The 21,430-nt window shown below is 56.1% G+C and overlaps 1 pseudogene; it reads right to left on the bottom strand.

Annotated features, from left to right (window-relative positions):
- Positions 1–10,055: 10,055 nt before the first annotated feature.
- On the bottom strand, positions 10,056–20,637 carry LOC136392324 (hsc70-interacting protein-like; annotated as a pseudogene).
- Positions 20,638–21,430: the final 793 nt, after the last annotated feature.

Below are 21,430 nucleotides of genomic sequence, written 5' to 3' on the forward strand. Positions count from 1 at the left end.
CCATACTCAGACAATGGCTGTCTCCCCCAGCCATCTCGCCACATCAGTCTCATTTGCTGGTCATCCTTTGCCCCAAACAGGTTAGCAACTGTCCCCTCTACCAGTAGGTAACACTCTTCCAAAGAGAACCTATTTTCTTTGGTTCTTTTAGTATTTTAAAATAACATTTCCCCCAGTTGTAAAATAATATGGTCCGGTAGACCCTTGAACAATGTGGTGTTAGGAGCTTGACCTCTTGAAAATCTGCTTAAAACTTTTGACTCTCCAAAAACCTAACTGCTAATAGCCTACTGTTGACTGGAAGTCTTACAAATAATATAAACACCCAATTAATTTATTTTATATGTTCTCTTTATTATATACTGTATTCTTACAATAACGAAAGCTAGACAAAATAAAATATTACTAAAGATCATAAGGGAGGTGCCTGACCAGGTGGTGGCACAGTGGATAGAGCATCAGACTGGGATGCAGAAGGACCCAGGTTCGAGACCCTGAGGCCACCAGCTTGAGCGCGGGCTCATTTGGTTTGAGCAAAAGCCCACCAGCTTGGACCCAAGGTTGCTGGTTTGAGCAAGGGGTTAATCGGTCTGCTGAAGGCCCGCGGTCAAGGCACATATGAGAAAGCAATCAATGAACAACTAAGGTGTTGCAACGAAAAACTGATGATTGATGCTTCTCATCTCTCCGTTCCTGTCTGTCTGTTCCTATCTATTCCTCTCTCTGACTCTCTCTCTGTCTCTGTAAAAAAAAAAAAATCATAAGGAAGGTAAAATACATTTACAGTATGTATTTATTTTATTTTATTTATTCAGTGAGAGGAAGGGAGGCAGAGACAGACTCCTACATGTGCCCTGACCGGGATCCACCTGGCAAACCCACTAGGGGGTGATGCTCTGCCTATCTGGGGCATTGCTCCATTGCTTAGTAACCAAGCTATTCTTAGCACCTGAGGTGGAGGCCATGGAGCCATTCTTAGCACCCATGGCCAACTCACTCCAATCGAGCCATGGTTATAGGAGGGGAAGAGAGAGAGAGAGAGAGAGAGAGAGAAGCGATAGGGGACGGGGTGGAGAAGCAGATGGGCGCTTTTCCTGTGTGCCCTGACCATGAATCAAACCCAGGACATCCACATGCCAGGCCAATGCTCTACCACTGAGCCACTGGCCAGGGCCTTACAGTATGTATTTTTAAAAAATCCATATGCAAGTGAATTCATGTAGTCCACACCATATTGTTCAAAGGTTAACTGTATATTTTTAATGCATTAAAATGTAAAAAGTAGAGAAGTGACCAAAAATATCACGTGTTGGTTAGCATCTATAGATGTCCAAAACCCATTCTGATTTTTTTTTTTTTTAGGTGAGAGGAGGGTAGATAGTGAGACAGACTCCCATAATTGCCCTAGGATCCACCTGGCAACCCTATCTAGGACCAATGCTTGAATACCAAATTATTTTTAGTGGCTTAGGCTGATGCGCTTCAATGGAGCTATTCTTAGCACCTGGGGCCAACGCTCAAACCAATCGAGCCACTGGCTGTGGGAGGAAAAGAGGGAGAGAAGAGGGAAGAGGTGAGGGAGGGGGAAAAGCAGATGGTTGCTTCTCCTGTGTGCCTTGACTGGAAATCAAACCTGGGACATCCATACGCCGGGCTGATGCTCCATCCACTGAGCCACCGACCAGGACCAATATGTTTTCATCTCATATTTTCTTAAGGTGTCAACTACTTTGAGCCTCCCTGCTTTGTGCTGTGTTAGCTAGTACACAGCCCTTGGCACCACTTCAAATTCTCCCCAAGGAATCCATTCTTTCTGAAAACATAAGTGAACAATGTAAGCTTTATGCAGTGACCCCATGGAGGAGGTGGTAGAGGGCATTTACAACCCCCCAACATAGCTCAAAATTCTTTGCTAGTCTAGACCACTCCTGGTCTTTCTAATGGTGTCTCTTTTTCCATCCAGGACGGCCTTTGCTGGCTTCCATATCTCCCCATTTGATCCTGTCCCAGTTCCAGAGCTTAACCTCTTCCTCTGTTGGTTTTGTTACTCAGCTCTGCCCCATGCCTTTCCCCCAATGTGTATAGCCAAGACCTGTCTTTACTTGGCCCAACAAAGGGTGTGTGCTGGCTTATAGGACCCCTAGCTAGCATATTTACTTAGAGACATAAAAAATTTTTTTCTAGCCTGGCCGGTGGAGGCTCAGTGAAGAGAATGTCGATCCAGAGCGCCGAGGTTGCTGGCTCAATCCCTGGGTCGCTGGCTGGAGCCCGAGGTTGCCTATTTGATCCTTGCTGTCTGTCTTTCTCTCTCTCTCTCTCAAAACAGAAGGTTTTCGCCCCTATTATTATACATATGAACACAATATATTTTTGTTTTGAATCAAACTCTACAAGCTGTTTCTGAGTTTCTTTTTATCATGTAATAGATAATAAGGTATGCTTCTGGCCTGACCTGTGGTGGCACAGTGGATAAAGCGTCGACCTGGAAATGCTGAGGTCGCCGGTTCGAAACCCTGGGCTTGCCTGGTCAAGGCACATATGGGAGTTGATGCTTCCAGCTCCTCCCCCCCTTCTGTCTCTCCTCTGTCTCTCCCTCTCCTCTCTAAAATAAATTAAAAAAAAAAAAAGGTATGCTTCTGTTATATATATGTATGTACATGGGAGGCAGGGGGTGAGGGTACAGTTCAAAACTGTCCATGAGTTGATAATCGTTGACTAGGGTGATGGATATATGGGGGTCTTTTATATATATATATATATATATATATATTTGTACTTTGGTATATGTTTTAAAATTTCCATAATAAAAGAGTGACAAATCTATGCCAGTGACCTTGGGCTCAAGCTGGTGAGCTTTGCTCAAACCAGATGAGCCCGCGCTCAAGTTGGTGACCTCGGGGTCTCGAACCTGGGTCCTTCGCATCCCAGTCAGACGCTCTATCCACTGTGCCACCGCCTGGTCAGGCTACAGCAACATTTTTTTTTAAAATAATTTTTTATTTTATTTTACAGAGAGAGAGTCAGAGAGAGGGATAAATAGGGACCGACAGACAGGAATGGAGAGAGACGAGAAGCATCAATCATTAGTTTTTCGTTGCGACACCTTAGTTGTTCATTGATTGCTTTCTCATATGTGCCTTGACCGTGGGGCTACAGCAGACTGAGTGACCTTGGGTCCAAGCTGGTGAGCGTTGCTCAAACCAGATGAGCCTGCGCTCAAGCTAGCAACCTTGGGGTCTCGATCCTGGGTCCTCCACATCCCAGTCTGACGCTCTATCCACTGCACCACCTCCTCGTCAGGCTACAGCAACATTTTTTTTTTTTGTATTTTTCTGAAGCTGGAAACGGGGAGAGGCAGTCAGACAGACTCCCGCATGCGCCCGACCGGGATCCACCCGGCACGCCCACCAGGGGCGACGCTCTGCCCACCAGGGGGCGATGCTCTGCCCCTCTGGGGGGTCGCTCTGCCGCGACCAGAGCCACTCTAGCGCCTGGGGCAGAGGCCAAGGAGCCATCCCCAGCGCCCGGGCCATCTTTGCTCCAGTGGAGCCTTGGCTGCGGGAGGGGAAAAGAGAGACAGAGAGGAAGGAGGGGGGGTGGAGAAGCAAATGGGCGCTTCTCCTGTGTGCCCTGGCCGGGAATCGAACCCGGGTCCCCCGCACGCCAGGCTGACGCTCTACCGCTGAGCCAACCAGCCAGGGCCTTGATCTCCCTTCTAACCGCCTGCATTTGCAGTTGATCCAGGTTTGACTAATGAGCAGTCCACCATCTTGCCCCCCACAGCACAGATGCTAACATAGTCACCAGGCAACACAGCTGGAAAAGGAATTCACCCAATCTTGAAATAAAAAATTCTGCAAGCCTGCCCTTTAAAAAAAAAAAGCCATCCTTTTCATACAAGCCTGTGTTGTCCCCAGCTTATAAAAGCAAGCTGTGCAGAGGCAGCCTGCGAGCTAGCTCAGAGTATGGTCCTTAATAAAACTGGTCTGGAAATTTCTCTGAAGTTTCCTCGTGATTCCTGCTCTCTTGGGTCTCTTACTCCTTCTTCTGTGGCAGACTCATTCCCCATCTATGAAGGTGACTGCTGAATTTGCACCTTGGTTCAGTTCAATTTCATGCGTTTCCATTTCCAGGTCTGCCTCCGGAGGGGGTGTCAGAGAATCACGGTGGCCCAGTGAGCCAGAAACATCCAGGAACCTTCAGCTGTCTGGTTCTCAGTTCCCTCCTGTGTAAAAGTGGGGAAACAGCACAGCAATTTCTCAAAAAACTAAACACAAAATTACCATACGATCCAGGCACATATAATGGAATATTATTCAGCCTGGAAAAGGAATGAAATTCTGACACATGCCACCACAGTGGAGGAACCTTGAAGACATCGTGCTAAGTGAAATAAGCCAGACACAGACAAATGCTGTATGGTTCCACTTACATGAGGTATCTAGAGTGGTCAAGGTCACAGCAACAGAAAGTAGAATGGTGGTTGCAGGGGCTGGAGGAGGGGAGGAGTTGGAGTTACCGTTTAATGGGGACAGACTTTCAGTTTGGGAAGATGAAAAGGTTCTGAGGATGGATGGTGATGCTGGTTGTGCAACAATGTGAATGTACTTGATGCCACTGAGCTGTACCCTTAAAATGGTTCAAGTGATGAATTTTATGTTATGTATATTTTGCCAATAAAACACATCGTTCAGTGGGTGGGCACATGGTTACCAAGTTGGTCGAATGACATTAACATACATGTATCCTCACTGTGATATTTAATACACGCTGCAAACTTAGCATGCCCTGAGAGCCTAATCTCCCCTATCCACCAGACTAAGCCTTCCCGTTGTGGGTGATGGCAGCCCCACCTCCGTGGAGACAGCGCCCTTGACTCTTCTCTCCCACCCCACATTCGATTGGGCACCCCGGGGCTCTCTGCATATCCAGAGCCTGACCACCGCTCACCACTAGGTGGCTCCCGCCCAGGGCTGAGCCGCCATCGTCTCCGGCCGGGACTAAGGCAATAGCCCCCATTGGATCTCCAGAACCTGCCAGTCTCCACTGGTTCTCCGAAGCCTCCTTTGGTCAGTCCCCGTTATCGGTCTAAGCGCATCCCAGCTACTCTACTCCCCTTCCCCCACGCCAGCCACACCGACTTCCTTGCTGGGTAGAGAACAGCCAGCAATGCTTCCACTTCGGGAGCATTTAGCTTCTCCCCAGATAGTCACGTGCCTTTCTTCCCCAAAGTCTTGCAGGGGAGGAAAACATAATTTTACCTCTGTCTTTCTAAGTTCTTGGCTGAGACAACCCCCCCACCCCGCGCCCAATAAAAGACAGATTGTCAAGAGAAAAGCAAAGGGAAGTTGACTAACATGTTTATCTCACATTACATGGGACATACCCAGGACAAATGAGGAATTCCCCAAGGTGATTTAGAATTCAGTCTTAAATAGCAAGGCAATGGGGGAGGGGAGGGGGAATAAAGGCCTCTTAGGGGAGAGGAAAAGAGTTGTAGGAAAACTGAATGGGTCCGCAGAGGAGCTGGGAGTATGAGGGTTGTGACCGAGTTTGGATGTGGCTGACTTCTAGTCTCCTTCCCGGGGCAGGAGTCAGCCCGCCCTGGGTGGTGGGGAGGGGATTTATGACAGCTGAGTTCCTTTTGGAGAATCTGTTGTGAGGCAGATTAGGGGAGTTTAGAGAACTCCCTGCATTTGCTGGTTTTCTTGTGCCTACATCTCAAAATAGACACTACTCCAAAGCAGCATATTTTGGGTGCTGCGTCCTGCTATCCGACTATCTCATGGTTTTACTTAAATGTCTCCCTTGTACTGAGGCCTTTCCTGATCACTGTTATAAGTTGCAGCCTCTGGCCCAGTCCTACCACGCTCCTTTCCACGTGTTATTGCTCCTTATTCCTATAGCACCTTCTAGTACACCATGCATTTATTAGGGCTGTTAGCTAATGCCCGTCTCCTGCACCGAAGTCTAACAGGGTTTGCTGATGTGTCCCCGACCATTTAGCACAGGGCCTGGCATCACAGTAGGGGCTCAGTAAATACAGTCAAAGGCAGGTATGCGTTCAAGTGTGTTATTTCCTCTAAAGTCTGTCTACGTGTGAGCAATTCCTCCTGCTTCTGCTTTTACAGATTCATTATTTCTAGTTGTCTGAAGGACGTCTTCACTGGGAGGCCCTGATAGCAACTCAGACTGAGGTCCTTGTCATCTTCTTGGCGGTGCGGTGTGGTCCCTCCACGAGCAACGCGTGTCCCCCCCCCCCCCCCCCCCCCCCCCCCCCGTGCAGCCATCGCGCTCTTTTCCCGAGAGACCCCTGCTCAGGCTGCGCCCTGGCTACAAGACCTTTGCTGGCTCCCATGAGCAACGGATTTAAGTGCAAACTTTAGAGACTGGCGCTCAAACACTGCCGCCATTGGGTTCCCAAATGACCTTCTCCCTCTCCTCTTGACAACCAATCTGGGTTTGGGACAAAGTGGATTTTCCTTAGAACGGATGTTTTCCTTCCTCCCGGCCTTTGCTCAGGGAGGTCCCTCCTTTGTACATCTTGACTTGCCCCAAATCCTACTTGCCCTCTCAGTCCCCGCGTCAACATCACCTGCTGCCTGAAGCCTTTCCCAAGCCTCTCTAGTGTATGCTTCCTTCATCTTTTGCAACTGTTTGCATGACCTTTCATTCTGGTGGGTATCTGGTGCTGAGTTGAGTTTTGGACCATGTCATTGGGTGGCCACCCTGCCGGAATGTAAGCTCCTTCAGGGCATGGGCTGTGCCTTATTCCTTGCTATATACCCTGCAGCCCCAACACAGTGCCCACTTTTCACTCAACTAGGTGTCACTTCGAATTTTTGGCTGAACGCGTAGCTGCAGGACTGGAGCAGTTCTTGATTTGGCCACAAGATGGCAGCATAGGCCGGGATTTTGGAGAGAGGCGACCCCCCCCCCATTCCTTCCATCTTCCCAAGAGTCCTAATAGGTAACTCTGTCTCCATCACGTGGGCAGAGGAGGGTCCTCTCTCTAGGGCTTTATCCCAAGGTCTCCTCTGTGGTCCTTTTTCCAAGAGAGAACCAGATGGGGTGGGAGGAGCGCTGGGCAGGGGCTCAGCAGGTTTGGGTCCCGGTTCTGCACTGTGGCTTTGGGCTAGTATTATTGGTGTACCAGGAAAGGACCATCAGAGTCCAGTTCGTGGCAAACCCCTGTGGATATCCATCTTCTGGTCCCCGTCCAGCCCCTGCAGTTTTCCTGAAGGTAAAATGATGGCTGCTCTAAGGCCCTGACATTCACCCCCTTTTCTACCTTTCTGGAATTCTGTGTGGCCCAGAAGAGGGTCAAGGGTGAGGTTCCTGAGGCTGCAGAGGCCCTGGCCCCATCTCAAGGCCCACGTATTCCCCTAATTGAGGCAGGAGGAGCCCCATCTGGCAGAAGAAAAACACCAGGTTTCTTGAAGTTCCCTCCCCTGTGACCCTGAGTGAGCCTCCCAGTGTGGCTGCAGCCGCTCACCTGTAGAGGGAGGGGCTGAGCGTCCGGGATGGTAAAGGACTGTAGGGTGACTGGCCTGGCACCTTGCAAGTGCCCACTCAGTGGCAGCTGTGCCGTTGCTGCTGCTGCTGCTGTTAAGAAGTCCCTTGCTTCTCCAACGTTTGGTGATTCTAACCTGGGACAAACAGGGGACGAATGGTAGGGATTCAGGGATGCCTGAAATGTGTTTGCCAGTGGAGCAGGAGAGAGGAAGGACAAAGATGTCTGTGGAGGGTCAGGGACGGCCTGGGGTCCCCCTGGGAGAGGGTGTGTGCAGGTGTGCAGGGAAGGAGCAAAACGCCCCCCCCCCCCAGCCCCGCCTCCGCTCCCAGGCTGTCTTTCTCCCTGTCTAGCCTCCTCCCAGTGCCGGGAGGCTGAGAATGGGTGCAGCACGGGGCCTTCCCAGCAGAGGGCGCCCGAGCACGAAGGACGATGTTTTGGGTTTCTTCTAGCTCCTTATCTGACTGGATTCATCTTTCTTGAGCGGTGGACCTATGCGTGTTCATCTGGGATGAGATGAAGTGGGGGTTGGGTACTACTGGCTAAGCTGGGGAGTTGTGGGTATTGTCACCATTTGCAAATGTTGGCCTGTGCCCCTAGTGGCAATTGTGGATTTGTCTGTAATCACTACAGTATTCATTCATTCATTCATTCATTCAGTTAATGCTATTGAGCACCCACCAAGGATCAGGCTCTGTACTGGGAGGAGCACCCCCAGATAACCAACACCCATGATCCATAAGACAGAGGTCAGTCCAGGACGCTGGGGGAGCACTGAGGTTTAGATAGAGCCCTTCTTATCACCACCCCTTTCATGGCACCATGTCTGAAGTGAGCAATGTTATGCCTCTTTTACAGTGGAGACAATTGATGTTCAGAGAGGTTAAGTACCGGGCCCAGGACCACCCAGCTAGTAAGGAGATGACTGAGATTCGCACCCAGAGCCTGGTTTCAGAGCACCCTCTCACCTGCCCTGGGACTGCCTCTGCCAGGGGACAGCCAGTGAGGGTGTGATGGGAGGAGAGGCCGTCATGGGGACAGAGAGGTCACTCCACCTGTGACTGCCTCAGGGGGACAAGAGCCTTTGGGAGGTCACAGGATGGCTGACTTCATCCCAGAATGGGGAAGAACTGCCCAGTCATGGGGTCAGGGAGCCCTAAGAGCAGATGTGCCTGCCTCTTTCCAGACCCGGTGGCTCCATGTTGAACCTGGCGCGCTCACCCAGCGCTGCAGGCTCTGCCTGGCACAGTCCCTTCTTTCTCCAGCCTCGTCCTGCCCCCTTTCCTCGGGACCCTCTGTGTACCTGCCTCTTTCCTTCTTTCGGCAACTCGCTGGGCACGCTCCCCACCTCCAGGCCCTTGCGCATGCACGTTCTCTCCTGCTCTGACTAGTTCGCCCATTCTTCAGGCTGCTTGACACCTTCCCTGGCACCCAACAAGGTCAGGTCGCCCTGGGTGCTGCTCTGTTCCCCATAGGCGCCTCGTCGCACCTCACTGCCATTAGCAGGTAGTAGTCTACCCCCCAGACTGTCCGCTCCATGCGGACCACACTATCGGCTCTCAGGTATTTCTCTAGCGTCCAGCAGTCCAGCGCATGCTTGGCGCTTAAGTTGTTGAAAGAATGAGTGCGTAGTGAATCAAGGTAAGAAAGAATGAAGAATGCAAGGCCAAATACACGGGCGGGAGAACGTGGGTCAGGAGATCTTCAAGTCTCCTGTTATCACTCTCTGGTCACAGCTCCTGTTCTTTGCTCAACAACCCAGGAATTCGATTCAGAGCATCTAATGCGTGCCAGGCACCCAGCTGGGCACGGTCGCATGTATTCTCACCCATCAAATAATAAACAGAAACAAGGTAAAATGTTTTCAGTAGGCAATAGCTTGGAGGCTTCTATTCCTACCCAGAATAATTTGCGCGTTTCTCTCGGTTTTTGATACCTGGCTGTACCGGCCCTGCACACCGCGGACTCCACCGTTTGGGCCCCTTGGCTGCGCTCCCGAAGAAGGCCACTAGGTGGCAGCAGAAGCTAAGAGTAGGGGCTCGGCGTGCACCTGCCATTTCCTGACCGCCGGCAGGGGACGCTGCTGCCCTGCTAGGTGCACGGTGAGGTTAGTCAGGTTTATTAGCTGGACTAGGGAGGTGGGTCAGCCCTTCCAGGAGCGGGGTGGGGGTGGGGTGAGGTTGGTCAAAACCACTGCCGAGGTGTGAAGGCTGTACAGTGAGGTTGTTTGTACAGTGAGGTCTTCTCTTCCTTTTTTTAGTAAAGGAAAATGGAGGGTTAAAACACCCTTTTAATTTATTTTAAAATATTTTTTAAGGTTTAAAAGTGTTTAAAATTTATAATTCTTGGTGGGAGAACATTATCTGAACGAATACCCTAATTGGCAACCACTGTAAAATGTTACAGCTGCATTTGGGCCACAGGGCAGGGATTGTCTTCAAAGCACCCCAGCTTTCTCCGCGAGAAGAAACGTCTTATTGCAACATCTGTTGGGCGATCTAAGTTGCTTTTCCTTCAACAAGGGCTGAAGGTCAGAAGGTCATTATGCTTGACCTCCTAATTTGGCTGATTTATGAGATCCATAATCTTTGGGTTGCTCTTTTGACATATTTGCCAGGTCCTGGGCCACATCCTGGAAGGCCACCATGACTTCTGGATCCCGTGTGGCTGCAGGAGCCTCCGGGTCATTAAGAATTCCATTGCGCCCAGGCATTCCGGCCACTCCAGGGGATTATCCGGCGTTCCCCAGGAAAGCTGCACTGAGCTCCTGACTATGTCGACTTCTCCCCCCCTCTGGGCTCTCTCTTGTTTTTCCCCAGCCTTCTTCACCCTTTTAATTCTTTTTAATTATTTATTTATTATTTTTTACAGAGAGACAGGAAGGGTGAGAGATGAGAAGCATCAATTCATAGTTGTGGCACTTTAGTTGTCCATTGATTGCTTTCTCATATGTGCCTTGTCGGGGGTGGGGGGGTACGGTTGGCCGAGGCAGTGCTCAAGCTGAGCCAGTGACCCTTCGCTCAAGCCAGCGGCCTTTGAGCTCAAGCCAGCGACCTTGGGATCCTACACTTAGGCTGGCAATTCTGCACGCAAGTGGAGGACCTCAGGGTTTCGAACTGGGGCCCTCAGCATCCAGGGTCAGTGCTTTTTCCACTGCGCCACCACCTGGTCAGGGAACCTCTTTTATTCTTTCTTTGATCTCTCGCGCTTCGTGTTTCTGCTCGTACTTTCTCTGACGCGCTGCCGTTTCCTGGGCCCCTTGTTGAAATTCTCTCAGCGCCTCAGTGGTATCTTCACCGTCATCCAATCTAAGCGCCAGGACAGGCTCACGGGCCGCTTCTTCCCGAGACCGAGCAGTCTTCCCCGTGCCCCTGTTTAGGCCGAGCTGAGTCAGGATTGATTTCAGTAGCTCTGTCACAGTCTCGGACGGCAGCATTTGGCTTCTGTCATGCTCTCCTGGCATACAGCGTGGATGCATCTGTGCACAAGTCCGGGGCTTTCTGTAGTTCACCGTCACGGAGGGCACCAATGGCCACCGCTTCCTTTTGTTTTTAAATCATTTGCCTGGTCCACCGTCCCCTTGGTGGTTCTGCCTACATTTTCCTCTGCATTTCTTGAGGGGCAGCTCTGTCTGGTTCAGTCACACCTGCATGTCAGTTTCTAGATCACTTCCCTCCCTGGGTGGTTTGTCTGCCTCTGTGTCTTCCTTTGCCTCTTAGTCTGTTTTTCCTTCCATGATACTTTCTTCTGAGTTAGTTTTATGAGGAGCAGGTGGTATTTTACCTCCCATGCTCTCCACCTGTTCCCTAAGTGTACAGAATGCTCGGGTCCTGCTTACACATTTTCACAAAGGCCCAAGGCTGCTGGCTTTGCGGGGTCCCCGGTGGGGAGGCGTGGGAGGCAGTGGGCGTGGCTCAGGTCACCTGGTTTCCCAGGATCCCCAGCCCCGGCGCTAGCTCGGTGTGGCCGTGTGCGAGGCTGGCCAGTGCAGTCTTTGTAGGCAGACTTCTTCTGTAAAAGGCCAGATGGTAAATATTTTCGGTATTGCTGGCCATATGGTCTCTGTCAAAAATACTCAGCTCAGCCCTTGAATGGTGGAAGAACCCATGGACGAATAGGCGTGGCCATGTTCCAATAAATGCTTATCTGTAGATGCTGAAATGTGAATTTCATACAATTCTCACATGGCGTAGAATATTGTTCTATTTGACTTACCGAAATAACAAACAAACTCTATTTAAAAATGTAAAAAGCAATCTTAGCTCTTGGACAGGGTGACCCTTGATCTATGTAAAGTTCCAAACCAGTGCCTGACATTCAGTAGATGTTCAGTTAGTGGTAACTGGAGTCGGATGCACCCAGGACAGCCCCTCAGGGACTCAACCCCTGGCTCCAGCAGCCCTTGGAGTAGGGCAGGATTCTCGTATTCCAGTTGTGGCCCCTGACTGTCCCCCACCTGGTACAGAAACACTCCGTGGAGGGTGCTGTCACCTCTCCTCCCTGGCGGGACACGGGCTGTACCTTCACACCCCCACACCTCTGCCTGGGCGGTCCCCTCCTCCTAATGACAACCTGGCCTTTCCATCTTCCAAGGCCCCATCTCACTGGTCTCTGTAAAAGTTCAATTTTATTGAGGTATTGAGGCATTCACCTATTTTAAGTGCAGAGTTCACTTAAAGTTTTGACACATGTGTGCTCCTAAGGGAGCACCACCACAGTCAAGGCAGGGAACAGTTTCTTCACCCCAAAGCTTGTCTTGTACCCTTTCCTAATCCCCCTCGGCTTTAAAGAGAAGTCTTCCGATAGGTGCTTGCAGTGCGCCCTGACAGGTTCTGTCTCACTGAAGCCTCGGAACCTGGTAGGTAAGGCAGTTGTTATCAGCAGGCACCTGTCAGCTCAGGACCCCAAGCTCAGGCCCATGTCATCGTGAGGAAGGCCAGAGCTTTTGATCCTGGCCTGCTGGTCCCCGGGCGCACCCCTCCCCACTGTCCTGCTGGCCTTTCCCGGCCCCTTCCTGCCCCCAGAGACACTGTGTGCACACCCCCCCGTGCTCCTGGCCACTTGCACAGCGGGACCGGGACCAGCAGCATTGACATGCCCTGAGGCTGGCCCGAAATGTGGAGTCTCAGGCCACACCCAGAACAACTGAGTCCCAAGTCCAGGGTGTTTGTGTCTCCTTCCCTGCCAGGCTGTGAGCCCCTGGAGGGCTCACTCCCCACCCCAGTCAATGGAAGTTGACTCAGTAGATGAAGGGACGAGAAGGAGGCTGGAGCTTCAGGGTGAGGGTTCGGGGGGTGCTGTGCATCTCAGGGACTGGTGGGAGGGGTGACCCAGTGGGCAGTGGGCGGTCTATCCGCTCGGAGTTTGGAGGCCTTGCTCTCCGCTCACTCCAGCCGCTGTCCAAGTTGACACGGGGAGTCGGGGTCCATTTGCATTTGTTTATTATTTTTTATTTACCAGTTTACAGTTTTTATTTTTTTCACATTCAATATTATTTTGTATTAGTTTCAGGTATACAGCTTAGGGGTTAGACAATCATATATTTTACAAAGTGTTCCCCCTGATATTTCTAGCACCTGCCTGGCACCATACACAGTTATTGCAATATTATTGACTCTATTTCCTCTTTTGCATTTATTTTTCGTTGCCATTAGCGTTTCCCTCTGGGGCCTTTCCTCCTCTGTCTTACACGGGGAGGAGCAGACTGGATTTGGGGAGCAGGAGGACGGGACAGAGGACTGGAGCGCGGGGGGTGCCTTGGGCTGCAGAGCTGGGCTTGGCCTCTCACTGGTGTCCGTCCCGGGAGCAGGTCTGGGGAGAAGCACTGACCCTCTTTGGGTTGAGGAGGGGTGCCTGTCGGGTCCTCCACGCTGTGGACACCTGCCATGGGAGCAGGACTGGGCCGGCTAGGAGCTCCCCTGCCTGGAACGTGCTATTCGCACAGCAGGGTTCTCCAGGCAGTCAGAGGATCTTACAGACCTTATGTTGAGCAAGAAGACATAAAAGAAGCCATATCTACGAGTCTAGTTTTATATTATAAATCAGAATAGCGTGCCAGGAGAGATGGTGACTCCTGGGAGGGGGTGCCCGGGGGGCTCTGGAGGAGCTCAGAGTGTTTTGTGATCCGGGTACTCTGATGGGCTCATTGTGGAAATTCATCCTGTTGTGTGGGGATGATTTGTGTATTTTTCTGTATACAAATAAGAAGTTGGAAAAAGACCAGATTTAAATTTTGAGAGAATCGTATGCGTATTGCCCGGCTAGGAGACCCTCCTGGAAGCGTCCCCCCCCCCTGGGGGCTCCCCCTCTCTTCCTACTGGATCGGGAGCCACCTTCGGTCAGGCCCACATCCTTCATCCACATCCATGTCCCCTGGTACGCCACCCGGCACAGGGCTGAAAACATGGGTGACTCCTCAGCACCTCTGGGGTGGCACAGAGGCCCAGCACCAAGCAATCTAAGTGGGGGTGCTTCTGCTTATGACCTGCTCTCCCCCCAGAAGGCTGGCACTGAAACACCTGGCTGGCCGTCGGCTAGAAGTGGGCCACGGGATAGGAGAGCAGAAGGTGCCAGAGGAGAGAGACAGGCGCTCAGGGGTCCCCCGGGGGGGGGGGGGCTGCTGACAGTCCGGGTCCTCAGCACCCTGCTTTCTCGCTCAGGTGGGCACCTTCTCTGGTCTTGTGCGTTCACCCCTGACCCCGAGGCTGCCTGGGCCGCTGCTGAGTCCTCACTCCGCACTCGGGGGTGGGAGCTGAGGCCGGTCCCTCAGGACGTGGCCCTGTGCTGGGGCGGCTGTGACCCAGCCCCGCCCTGAGTCTGACTCAGCCCTGTGCTTCCTGACACTCGAACCACGGGGCCTGCAGGCACGCACAGGGCCCCCTCCTCACTGCCTGGAACGTGTCCCGGAAGGACTCTGGGCGATGGCCTTGCTGCTCTGGCCTCAGTTTCCCTTTTCTGTAGAGAGGGAGAATAACTTTGGCTGCTGTGAGGTCAGAGAGTTAGAGGATGTGGAAGACCTTGGGACCCAGAAGTGTGGGGGCCGAAGGTCTGCTGGGGAGGGGGGACAGTTAGTGAGGAGCCACACAGCCCCCCCCGCCCCCCACAGCTGGGCTGCGGTCTGCCCTGTGGGGCTGGTGAGGGGTGGGAACGGTCGGGGAGGGGTGGGAACGGTCTGTGATCTTCTGGGGATTCCCCTGGGAGGTGGGTGAGGGGTGAGGGAACACGGGAGAGTCAGGGCCTGGGTTTTGGTCTGAACTGATCCTGTCTGCAGGCTGGTGCCCCTCTGGGTCTCAGGTTAAAATTGATTGGGGTGACAGTGGTGAATAACAGTATACATATTTGAGTGTACATTTCTATGATACATGATCTGTATGTTACACGGTGCGCCCCCCACCCAAAGTCAGACCAGCTTCCAGCACCATATGTTTGACCCTTTACCCTTTACCAACCCTGTAGCTGTTAGTTTACTCTTTCGTCAAGGGGGCCACTCCGTCCGATTGCCCCCCGAGCCCAGGCTCCGAAGCCCCCCCACTTCCATGTTCTGTTTGGCCTGCATGGGTTTTATTTTGGGAGCAGTTCCTGCATTTCAAAGACGGGGAGTCTTCCCAATCAGGTCCAGAGTCCCCGTTTCCTGAGCATGAAATGAGATCTGGCCTCGGGGAGGCCACATTTCCAGGCAGCAAACAGGAGCAGCCGCTCGGGAAGGGGCCTTCACCCCTGGGGCCCAGCACCCCCCCCCCGCCCCCGCCACATCCTGCAGACAGTGGGGCATGCGGCCTGCTGCCCCTGGATCCCAGCCCCCCGCGAGTCCCCCATTGGGTGGCCCGCTGGCCCTCGATCCCAGCCCCCTGCGAGTCCCCCACCGGGTGGCCCGCTGGCCCTGCCGCCCAGTGGCTGGAGCACTTGCATGGGCAGGCTTCTTCTCTCCTTTGTTTTGCCAACTTAAGGCTTTGGAGGGCAGGTCTGGATTGGACACGCGTTAGCTCATGTGTTTATTCAAAGCGGAGGATTTCTGGGGGATGTCCGGAGCCTTGGCTGGGGATGAGAGCTAGTGTTCGCTTGTGGGGAGAGGGGCTGCTCCCCGCCAGGGCAGCTCCTTCCTCTCCCCCCGCAGTGACCCCCGTGCCCCTGTCTCGCTGGCCGCAAGGCCCTTAAAGCCCAGCTCCTCCCTGTCCGCTGGTCTCTTGCCCTCACCTCCAGCCTGTCACCCCCAGTGCGTCCACGCTCACTATGTCCTCTGTGGCACGGCCTGTTCACACCCTCAAGTCCCCTCCCGGTCTCCCCCTGCCATTCCCCCACTGACCCTCAGCTTCTGCGTCCCCGGAGCCTTCCCCGGCCTGTCTGCACGGGCCCTCTCGCGCTGCCTGGGGCCTCCTGTGCCGGGCTGAGTCCCTGACGCTGGGACAGGCCCTGCTGCTGCCTCCCCAGCCTCCGGAGCCAGGTGCACAGTTGGTGCTCGATACTCGATCTAATGCAGGGGTCCCCAAACTTTTTACACAGGGGGCCAGTTCACTGTCCCTCAGACCGTTGGAGGGCCAGACTATAAAAAAAACTATGAACAAATCCCTATGCACACTGCACATATCTTATTTTAAAGTAAAAAAACAAAACGGGAACAAATACAATATTTAAAATAAAGAACAAGTAAATTTAAATCAACAAACTGACCAGTATTTCAATGGGAACTATGCTCCTCTCACTGACCACCAATGAAAGAGGTGGCCCTTCCAGAAGTGCGGCGGGGGCCAGATAAATGGCCTCAGGGGGCCGCATGCAGCCTGCGGGCCATAGTTTGGGGACCCCTGATCTAATGGATGAAGGCTGGCTTTTTTCTGAGAGGCAGGGGGCTGAGAGGAAGGGAATGGTGAGAAGTCTCCAGGGGTCAAGCCTGGAGTCTTTGGGCTAGTCCTTGGCCATTGCTGGAGGGCAGAGAAAGGGTAGCCCCTGCCATCAGGGCCAGCAGGGAGATCCCCCTCCCCTCTAACGCCATTCCTGGGCACAGCCTTGGGCTCCTGTCTCAGCCTCTCATGGGCCCTTGGGGTGCCAGCCCCGGGCTGGGCAGTGTGCCTGCGGACATGTGTGAGGAGCCCTTACGGCCAGGGGCTCCCACCCAGCCTCTAACTGCCTGAGTCCTCCACCTCTCAGCTCATGATGGGGAGCACGGAACTGGGGGTGCCCCTCAGGGACCACCCAGGCCAGCTCCTGACACTTTACAGCTGGGGCAACTGAGGCCCAGAGAGGGGCGGTGACTTGACCTGGTATCCTGGGACCTTCTCCCGCATGGCCTGAGCCAGGCTGTGATGCGGGCAGTCCTGGGGGGTTGGGATATGGAAGTGGCTGTCTTGTTGGGGGCTCCAGCTCCCCAGGCCCCCATCTGAGCCACAGGGGAGTCCGCCCTGCCCCCCCAGCGCGCTCCACCTGGCCTGCTGTGGCCGGGAGCCAGCAGAAAGGTAGGGCGGGAGGGCGGGAGCAAGTCTGGATCGGCCTGGGGAGAGTCAAGTCCCAGCGGGCCCTCCCTGCCCACAGGCCTGGGAGCGGGAAGTGAGTGTCCACACCCCAAATCCTCTGCTTTCCCTCCCCACCCACACAGTCAGCCCGGGGCCCAAACATGGCAGAGAGCCAGTCCCAGCCTCCCTCCTTGGTAACCGAGGCACAACACCCAACACCAGAGACGGTGTGTCCTGCCAGCGCCGCACCCTGACCTGGGCCTGCGTGCCCGGCCTGGGGGAGCCTGGCTGGGGGTCGGGGGAGGCGGTCAGCGGGCAGCGGGGCCCCTGGACCCGGAGAGCCTTCCTCTCCCCTCCCCAGCCCAGGCCGGCTGAGGCTGTTGTCCCAGCAGCCCTTGCCTGTGGCCCCCACCCCCACCCCTGCTCCCAGCCCCGCAGGACTTGTGGGCCCTGGGCAGAGGAGACCCGGGTCAGAGGGATTGTGTCTGAGCCACGGGACAGAAGTGGGCGGGGGAGGAAGCCACCCAGGCCAGCAGGGCCTGCGAAGGGTTCGGGGGAGGGTGGGGAAGAGAGGACGCTCTGTCCTGGCTGGGGACAGCAGGCCTCCCTCCCCGCGGGGGGCTCTGGGAGGTTCCCCCGCTCCCAGGGTCAGCAGGACTCCCTCCCCGCGGGGGCTCTGGGAGGTTCCCCCGCTCCCAGGGACAGCAGGCCTCCCTCCCCGCGGGGGGCTCTGGGAGGTCCCCCCGCTCCCAGGGACAGCAGGCCTCCCTCCCCGCGGGGGGCTCTGGGAGGTCCCCCCGCTCCCAGGGACAGCAGGCCTCCCTCCCCGCGGGGGGCTCTGGGAGGTCCCCCCGCTCCCAGGGACAGCAGGCCTCCCTCCCCGCGGGGGGCTCTGGGAGGTCCCCCCCGCTCCCAGGGACAGCAGGCCTCCCTCCCCGCGGGGGGCTCTGGGAGGTTCCCCCGCTCCCAGGGTCAGCAGGACTCCCTCCCCACGGGGGGCTCTGGGAGGTTCCCCGCTCCCAGGGACAGCAGGCCTCCCTCCCCGCGGGGGCTCTGGGAGGTTCCCCGCTCCCAGGGTCAGCAGGACTCCCTCCCCACGGGGGGCTCTGGGAGGTTCCCCGCTCCCAGGGACAGCAGGCCTCCCTCCCCGCGGGGGGCTCTGGGAGGGTCCCCCGCTCCCAGGGTCAGGGTTGGGGGCACCATGGAGCAGCTCCAGCGTCATGTTTGGGGGCCGGCTGAGTAAGCAAGCAGGGGACATGTCAGGGCCTGAGGAGCGAGGTGGCATTGAAGAGGGGAAGGACAGGTTTTCTGGTCTCTGCTGGCCTTGTTTCCGTGTTCAGGGTTCAGGATTAAGGGACACAGCGAAAGGCAGGTGGGGACTCAGGTCCAGGGAGCCCCCTGCCTGAGGGACAACCAAGACCCCAGCCTTCCAGGAGCTCCTAGTCAGAAGGGAAAGTCACAGCCCCTGCCCTGGGAATTTGGCCGGGGTTGTCATCCAGACTGGGTGACAGACAGGGGGCTGATGGGGACTCAGCTCCGTCGGGAGAATGGGGCCAACCAGGCCTCTGAGGCTGGACAAGCACTTCTGTGGCTCTGGGAGAGCTGTGACCGAGGGTCCTCCTGCCTCCTCCCTGTGTGACCGAGGGTCCTCCTGCCTCCTCCCTGTGTGACCGAGGGTCCTCCTGCCTCCTCCCTGTGTGACCGAGGGTCCTCCTGCCTCCTCCCTGTGTGACCGAGGGTCCTCCTGCCTCCTCCCTGTGTGACCGAGGGTCCTCCTGCCTCCTCCCTGTGTGACCGAGGGTCCTCCTGCCTCCTCCCTGTGTGACCGAGGGTCCTCCTGCCTCCTCCCTGTGTGACCGAGGGTCCTCCTGCCTCCTCCCTGTGTGACCGAGGGTCCTCCTGCCTCCTCCCTGTGTGACCGAGGGTCCTCCTGCCTCCTCCCTGTGTGACCGAGGGTCCTCCTGCCTCCTCCCTGTGTGACCGAGGGTCCTCCTGTCTCCTCCCTGTGTGACCGAGGGTCCTCCTGTCTCCTCCCTGTGTGACCGAGGGTGTCCTGACTCTCCTCCCTGTGTGACCGAGGGTCCTCCTGTCTCCTCCCTGTGTGTCCGAGGGTCCTCCTGTCTCTCCTCCCTGTGTGACCGAGGGTCCTCCTGTCTCCTCCCTGTGTGACCGAGGGTCCTCCTGTCTCCTCCCTGTGTGACCGAGGGTCCTCCTGCCTCCTCCCTGTGTGACCGAGGGTCCTCCTGCCTCCTCCCTGTGTGACCGAGGGTCCTCCTGCCTCCTCCCTGTGTGACCGAGGGTCCTCCTGTCTCCTCCCTGTGTGACCGAGGGTCCTCCTGTCTCCTCCCTGTGTGACCGAGGGTCCTCCTGCCTCCTCCCTGTGTGACCGAGGGTCCTCCTGTCTCCTCCCTGTGTGACCGAGGGTCCTCCTGTCTCCTCCCTGTGTGACCGAGGGTCCTCCTGCCTCCTCCCTGTGTGACCGAGGGTCCTCCTGTCTCCTCCCTGTGTGACCGAGGGTCCTCCTGTCTCCTCCCTGTGTGACCGAGGGTCCTCCTTTCTCCTCCCTGTGTGACCGAGGGTCCTCCTGTCTCCTCCCTGTGTGACCGAGGGTCCTCATGTCTCCTCCCTGTGTGACCGAGGGTCCTCATGTCTCCTCCCTGTGTGACCGAGGGTGTCCTGTCTCCTCCCTGTGTGACCGAGGGTCCTCCTGTCTCCTCCCTGTGTGACCGAGGGTCCTCCTGTCTCCGAGGGTGTCCTGACTCTCCTCCCTGTGTGACCGAGGGTCCTCCTGCCTCTCCTCCCTGTGTGACCGAGGGTCCTCCTGTCTCCTCCCTGTGTGACCGAGGGTGTCCTGACTCTCCTCCCTGTGTGACCGAGGGTCCTCCTGTCTCCTCCCTGTGTGACCGAGGGTCCTCCTGCCTCTCCTCCCTGTGTGACCGAGGGTCCTCCTGCCTCTCCTCCCTGTGTGGGGCCCCTTCCCAGCGCTGGTGGACCCTCTCCCCAGTTACTGGGCCTGGACAAAGCTGTGATTGGTTTGCCACTGCTTGTCAAATGCTTCCAGGGTAAGCAGGACTTCCTGCCACCTCAGCCCTTTGCGATGGAACTGTCAACAGCCCCTTTGACAGATGAGGAAACTGAGGCTCAGAGAAGTGACGAGGTCTGTGTGCAGGGCTCAGGTCCTACGGGGCAGATCACTGTGTCTAGATCCCTCGGTTCATCTGACATTTGGGGGAATCTGCTGCGAGCAGATAAAGGACAGCGCAGGAGAGGGTCAAGTTCGACAGCATCCCTGCAGTCCCTCCAAATCCTGAGGCCGGTGGGCGCCGTCCTGGCTCGGGGCCCCTCTGTCAGGCCCTGTCCCCTGCTTCAGTCCCCAGAGGGCCGGCGGGGTGGGTGGGGCAGGGAGAGTGGGTCCTGCTGAGGCTGCAGCTTCCTGGCCCACCCAGGCTGAGTCAGGGCCGGGCGGGAGCTGGGCGGGGGCTGGGGGGCAGCTTTCCCAGGGCCGGTCCAGGCGGCGTCCACATTCCGCACAAGCAGGGTGCGTCCGGGCTTGGCCAGGCCAGGTGTACTGGGCCCCGCCCAGCTCCCGCCCGCCCCCGCCAGCTCAGCGCCCAGGCCTTGTAAGGAATGCGCTTGGCAGCCACCGGGAACGGGGCGTGGGAAGTGCTTACCTTGCATGTCCTTGTTGGGTGGGGTGCAGGCTGGGGGGGGGGCAGCCCGCCGGAGCCCCAGTCCCCACAATGGCCGGGGCAGTCGGGGCACCCCTGCTCCCCCCTGCTCGCCCCCTGCTCACGTCCTGCTCACCCCTGCTCGCCCCCTGCTCCCCCCTGCTCGCCCCCTGCTCCCCCCTGCTCGCCCCCTGCTTGCCCCCTGCTCCTCCCCTGCTCACGCCCCCTGCTCGCCCCCTGCTCCTCCCCTGCTCACGCCCCCTGCTCGCCCCCTGCTCCCCCCTGCTCGCCCCCTGCTTGCCCCCTGCTCCTCCCCTGCTCACGCCCCCTTGGCCTCTGCACTTGGAGAGCTGAGGCCCAGGCTCAGGCCGGCTGTGGTTTGGGCCTTGGTCTTGCCCATGACTCAGCAAGTGCTGGTGGTGGAGGAGCCCAGGGTGGGCTGCAGCTGGGGGGGGGGGGGCGGAGAGCAGCCGGGGCCACATTCTGCTTGTTGCCCTCAGTCTTTCAGGGAGGCCTTTGTCCTCACCAGCTTGAAGCTCCGGGTGCCCAGTGGGGTCCTGGGACTGAGGCTTTGAGTGGCTCCCTGTGCCATGGGGCACCCGCTCTGTGGGCTGGTGCTAACAGCTTGCCACCCCGGCCCTGGGCTCTCTGCACTGACAGCAAGGCTGGGAGGGAGCTACGTGGAGGCTGGTCAAGGTCAGTCTCTACCACTTGTAAAACCCTCACACAATCTACTTCCTGTCTCTGGGCCTCAGTTTCCTCTCCGCAAAAGCAGTTCAGGAGTGCCCGCCCCCCCCCCCCCC

Source organism: Saccopteryx leptura, chromosome 2, assembly GCF_036850995.1.
Source record: "Saccopteryx leptura isolate mSacLep1 chromosome 2, mSacLep1_pri_phased_curated, whole genome shotgun sequence".
NCBI lineage: Eukaryota > Metazoa > Chordata > Mammalia > Chiroptera > Emballonuridae > Saccopteryx > Saccopteryx leptura.